General features: G+C 38.3%; 1 long non-coding RNA gene across 4 annotated transcripts; it reads right to left on the bottom strand.

Annotated features, from left to right (window-relative positions):
• Positions 1-431: 431 nt before the first annotated feature.
• LOC109783244 (uncharacterized) lies at positions 432-5,492 on the bottom strand. Of its 4 annotated transcripts, none has more exons than XR_002237658.4 (3): positions 3,660-5,492; positions 1,564-1,650; positions 432-681 (listed from the first exon to the last, which is right to left on the bottom strand). It is a non-coding gene; the product is annotated as an uncharacterized lncRNA (long non-coding RNA). The 4 variants fall into 4 exon arrangements; XR_006665980.2 differs by having other exon boundaries at positions 432-1,650; positions 3,660-4,105; positions 4,273-5,475; XR_006665978.2 differs by having other exon boundaries at positions 432-1,650; positions 3,660-4,538; positions 4,609-5,475.
• Between the last annotated feature and the right edge of the window lie 426 nt (positions 5,493-5,918).

The raw sequence follows: 5,918 nt of genomic DNA, 5'->3' as shown, positions 1-5,918 counted from the left end.
TTATCATGATTATCCACATTGATTTAGAAACTCCTAATTAGGCATATTACATATTCATATGATTTCAAACCAGCATTACCTTGGGACTTCTTTTATTTCTTAGCAATCAGTTATATAGTACAACTTTTTTTGTTTGTCGTTCAGCATGAGTAGTTAGCTATCCTCTTAATAGAAGTTGTATGGTATTCTTTTTGCTTTCTTAGATTCTGTGGTATTGTTTTTTGGTTGATACACCATTGGAGAATTAACATGTATATAGTTCTACTTCCAAAAATTACATGTATAGTTATCTCTTGCTAGTTATAAATGTGAACAGTCAAACAAAGCGATGTTGCATTAGATGGCATGTAACACATGTTTGATCACATCAACAATATATATTTCGGAGAAGCTAATCGATCTCTTGTCATAATTTCGAGAAAAACATATAGTAGTAGAAACATATTAAAACTTCTTATATTTATTTACAAAGGGAGTTCAATATATATGCAAAGATCAGTGGCATTCGTTTATACGGAAATGTTGTAGTAACATCCACTCTAATAACATGTGACTTAGATCGCTACCAATTACATGAAAAATGCTGCACGACCTTGTAAATTACCACCAAGTCCTCCCAGCGAGTGGAGTTTCTTCCTTCCAGCCGAAAACTGGCCCCGATAAAAAACTGGTTTACGATCTCTAAAGTAGAACAAAAGAACTGATTAGTAAAGATTAGCTTAGTTTTAAAAAACATAGATTTTGGTCCTTTTAGTGAAGGCTAGCTACTAAAGTAGCAGTGCACGAAATATCTGTCATATGTATATCAACGGTACTTGCTTAAAAAAAGGTACGTATATCAACGCTCTTCTTTCCTAGCTTTTCTCAAAATGGATGCATCAATGGGAAGCTAGAGGCGCATGCCATGAAGATTTCATTTTACATCAGTGGCAACGGCAAGCTATAATAGATAGAAGAAAGCGTGCATGATCCTTTCTGGTACAAACATCATGTTAACGTAAATTACATTGCCATGGAGGACATCGAGTCCAATGATTCTAAAGAGTTCTTCTACTGCATTAGATATGTACGAAATACATATAGACTGAATGCACGTAGTATGAAGAGAATATGATTAATTAGTGTTCCGTGTTGTATCAGACTTGCAGTGAGAAAAGTAAAAATTAGGTGTAAAATGTGTTGGTTTTTACCAGAAACACGTGTATAGATAAGTATTCTACTATAGGATGAAGTTTATACAAAACTCCTACATTGCTCAGAGCAGGTAACAAAATTGGTGGTTGCCATGGGCTTTCCGCATTTTGTCTGTTCTCCACAAACGAAAATAATAGTCTGAAGTACAACTTTATCTTACACACCTTTATCCACTGGATGCACCATTATGAGTAGAAAATACAAGTCATTTATTTTACTTACAAAATTATGTTGTCAACAAAAGGCAAGCATGCATAAGCACTCCATGATTTTTGTACAAATTACATACTGGAAGCGGAAAAAAATTGATGAATTAAAGAAAAATCTCTATGATTTCTCTATAAATTATGCAATGGAGCTCGTGAATACCTTACTAGATTATTAAGATGCTATCATGTTTCTCTCCAATCTAGCTACATTGCAACACCAGAAGTAATTTCTCGTGAGAAGTTTATTCTGAAACATAGTAAATTGCCAATTAGTCAGTACTGATCCCTTTGTAGTATACATTTAAGGAAAAACTTGTCTGGACATAAAATACATTTGATTCTTGGAAGTGGCACTACCTTACTACAATATGTTACAAAAATAGGCATACTTCTAATTTCTGTAATTTATTGAACAGCACATTAAAATGCTCTGTACACAGTGATTATTATCAACTTCAGTTCTAAAAATCACCGTGAGATGTACTATCAATCTGAAATTAACTCTGTATGACATTCAGAGCATCATATTAAGGGCTTGAATTTACTAAATGGAAAAAATGACAGATTAACTACCTGTGCGCTGATCCATAACATATACATCACAGCCAACTCTTGCATATCATATCTAATGAACCGCCGAATTAATACAAATGTGTGTTGTTTGTCAAACTTGTCATGCTTTAGTTCATAGTAAACTTGGTATATCCATCTCTAAACTTGCATACTACATGCCTAACTGTTGTAGTCACCAAGATTTGACCTGCTGTTAGTAGTGTGACCAGCAGTGTGATTTTGTGGTTTATTTAACCTTGGAATGACAGAATGATAAGAACAATTTGGAGGTGAAGTACATTCGTACTATTGTTAATACTGGCACATATGCCCGTGCGTTGCAACGAGAGCTAAAATAGTTTACATTTAAAGTCAGTGAGAATTATATGTGCAAGCAAAACCCTATGTGCACATGAAAAGGAACATTTCGCTTCTCGGCTTCGCCACGTGTGAAGGAATCAACCCGCTATTTTTCCATTCATTGATCAAGCGCATTTAAGAGTCTTGTTACGTCATTGTACGCGAGAGAAGGCTCATGAGTTATTTAATCTACTTTACCTTTCAATTCATTCAATCGAGGGGATTTTAAGGTATGAAGTTTCTGAATATTTCTAAGAAACATGAACAATTGTTTAAATCCTGAACAGTTTAAAAAAATTATGTACAGTTTTGAACAAAAGCAAATAAAATATGAAAGCGAACATCTTTTAAAATTCACAAACATTTTCTGAAAACACCAATTTTTTATAAAAACGTGAACATTATTTGAATTTGTGAACATTTTTTTAAAACCGGAGCATGTGTTGAAAATTCATAAGGTTTTTATAAAATGTGTATCTTAATACACGGACATTATATTTAATTGTGAAAATTTCACTAAAACAAGAATATTTTTCGAATTTGGAGCATTTTTTGAAATGGCATTTTCCTTTTAGAAATCTTGAACAATTTTGAAAAACAATTTAAAAAGAACTTTTTGCAAGTTCCGAAGAGTTTTCAAAATAGCAAGAAAATTTTGGAATTCTGAAGATTCTGAAATTTTTGTTTTTAATTCTGAACATTTTTAGAGAATTTTAAATTTACGAATTAAATTCTAAAAGAAAAATAAACTTGGAAGAGAAAAATAGATAGGGAAAGGAGAATAAATAAAACTAAAACACAGAACAAAGAAACTACAACTATTTGTCGCCTATTGCGGAAAGTAGATTTTTCTAAAGCTGCGTGCGCAAAAAAAATAAGTGGGCTGGCTTCGCTGGGCCACAGCACGCGGCCTACGTACGAAAATTATTTTTCTGGCAGACAAAAGCATAAGAATTTAGTACCACCTCAGATAGAAAAAAAAATCTTTTCGACGGTGAACGGATGAAAAAATTGGCGAAACGCACCTTGCTTTATTAATAGGGGTATAGAGGTATAGATTGGATTTAACGTTTCCAGTAAAATAGATTTCTTGCTTTGAATTATTAATCCGGCAATCATACCATAATCATCACTCATCAGTATAGGTTCCAGTCTTGTCTGTAAACTCTGCAAACTATACGTATATGGCTAGGTAATGACAACATAAGGTGTGGTTGCAGGCACAAAGTAAAAGATCATGGTGAAGTATAAAGCGCAAAGCACATGCTCTTCCAAATAAATTTTGAAACAGAATAGGTTGCTACTTTACTCATGGTTTGGCATGTGGATTGTACAATGGCGTACCTCAGGTGGAGCATTGACGATCCGTGTTCCGTCGAAGTTGTACATCGTTGTTCTAGAGAAAATGGTAGAACGGCAAGACTGGACACTTCCGTATAGGGGCTTGAGGCCATCTTTGATGTGGCAACGAGAGCATTCCATGTGGAGTCCATGTCCAACACCCATTAATGACGTGCTTGAGCAGGACACAACATCCGAGTCGGTGATGCCCTCCATTTTTGCAGCCTGCATAGGCACCTCGACTTGCTCCTATCGTAGTGTGGCGGCGCTCTCATGGGTGTTCAGGGAAAAGAGCGGCATGGATGGGGGTGTGACCATGGTGAAGAGCGCAGGAGCGCAGCTTTTCCAGTAAAATAGCTTTCTTGCTCTGAATTATTAATCCGGCAATCATACCATAATCGTCACTCATCATTATTGGTTTCATCTTGTTTGTAAACTCTGCAGACTATCTGTATATGGCAAGTTAATTACCATAGAAGCTATGGTTGCGGGCACACAGTAAAAGATCATGGTTAAGTATAAAACCCAAAACACAATGCTCTTCCAAATAAATTTTGAAACATAATAGCTTGCTACTTTACTCATGGTTTGGCATGTGGATTGTACAATGGTGTACCTCAGGTGGAGCACTAGCGGTCGGTGTTCCGTCAAACTTGTAGATCGTTGTTCTAGAGAAAATGGTAGAACGGCGAGAAAAGATACTGCCACATAGGGGCTTGAGGCCATCGTTTATGTGGCAAAGAGAGTGTTCCATGTGTAGTCCATGTCCGACGCCCATTACTGACGTGATCGAGCAGGACACAAAATCCGAGTTGGGACGCCCTCTATTTTTGCAGCCCGCATAGGCACTTCGACTTCTATATACCCCAGAAGGCATGAATGCTATACATGACCAATTTTTTTAATAAACAGCTAGAGAGATAAAATAGTACATCTATGGGGGAGAGAGTACCTGTGGTGAGTGCCAACCACATCAGTAGACATGGACGATGTCATCTGGATAAAACGAAGATATTGTTGTTATTGTTTCAACGAAGTATTACTTGTCTTTGGTGGCTTGATATGCTAGATATATACTCCAAGTATCTGCAATATGGTGCCATGCATCCCAGTATCCACAGGGAAAACCTCTGTAGACGACTATCAGATTTGATGACATTAGTTATAATAAAAAGAGAAGAAATATAATTGGTGTTGTTGATACAGGCCGTGAGTTGCGACTAACATGGCACGAAGACGCGGGCGCGTAGATTTAGCGAATCTGACTTCCCAATCAGGTTCCGGCAAGATGTGCCAGTACATACATACGTATGCACAGCCATATACAAATTAAATACGCACATCCATATACAAATTAAAAGAGAAGTATTTCTTCCCGCATCTAGCACATGCATGTGAGATTGAATTGATGGCAATAGGTTCTTGATCATACATGATTCACGAAGCTCGACTTGAACATAAATATAGACGTACGTGTACAACCTCCTAATCCAGCATGCACTACCGGCATGGATGGGGGCATGACCATGGCGAAGAGCGCGGGAGCGCAGCGGAGGTCGGGGAGGGAGGTGGGTCGGAGGAGCTTCTCCGGAGGTCAGGTGGTGAGGACGCAGGACCATCGGCGAAGATCGGGATGGGAGGAGCGCCGGCGGTCGGGGTACAGGGGGCGTAGGACTACCGCGGTGGTAGGGGTGGGAGGTGGCAGCGGAGATCGAGGTGGGCGTGGCGGCGCTTCGGGGGGAGCGAGGGCGTGGCGACTGACGGCGCTTCTGGGAGGAGGCGGAGATGGAGAAGGTTGGATGGCTTGTTGGGCCATAGAATGGGCTAACCCCACGCAGGAGATGCATGAGATTAAAACGACTCTATTTAATCTGGACCAACAAGCCATCCAACCTTCTCCCTAGGCTAAAAACGAAGGCCCATATGACACTCCTACAACCGTGATAAGATTTAATCTGGACCGTAATAATTCGGTCCCACCGGATAACGGCTGGTAATTTCTAATTAACGTGGTAATTTCTAGGGAGTCTAGAATTAGTATAGGTATATGGATGGATTTAGCTGACCAATTAAATGACTCTATTTTAATAATATAATATTCGTATTTGAACAACTAAGCTTGTTTAGCTTGATGGGTGGAGCAGTGCTATTATGACACGAAGCACGTATGCTGATCGTATAGTGATCATAAAAGGGGGAAACCCTAAGCATTTTTTTGAGCAAAAGAGCGTTTTCCTCCGATTTTTATTAAATAAACCACCA

Source organism: Aegilops tauschii, chromosome 7 (assembly GCF_002575655.3).
Source record: "Aegilops tauschii subsp. strangulata cultivar AL8/78 chromosome 7, Aet v6.0, whole genome shotgun sequence".
NCBI classification, from domain to species: domain Eukaryota; kingdom Viridiplantae; phylum Streptophyta; class Magnoliopsida; order Poales; family Poaceae; genus Aegilops; species Aegilops tauschii.
Note: the sequence above shows the minus strand (reverse complement) of the source record. Positions and strands in the feature narration are given on the sequence as shown.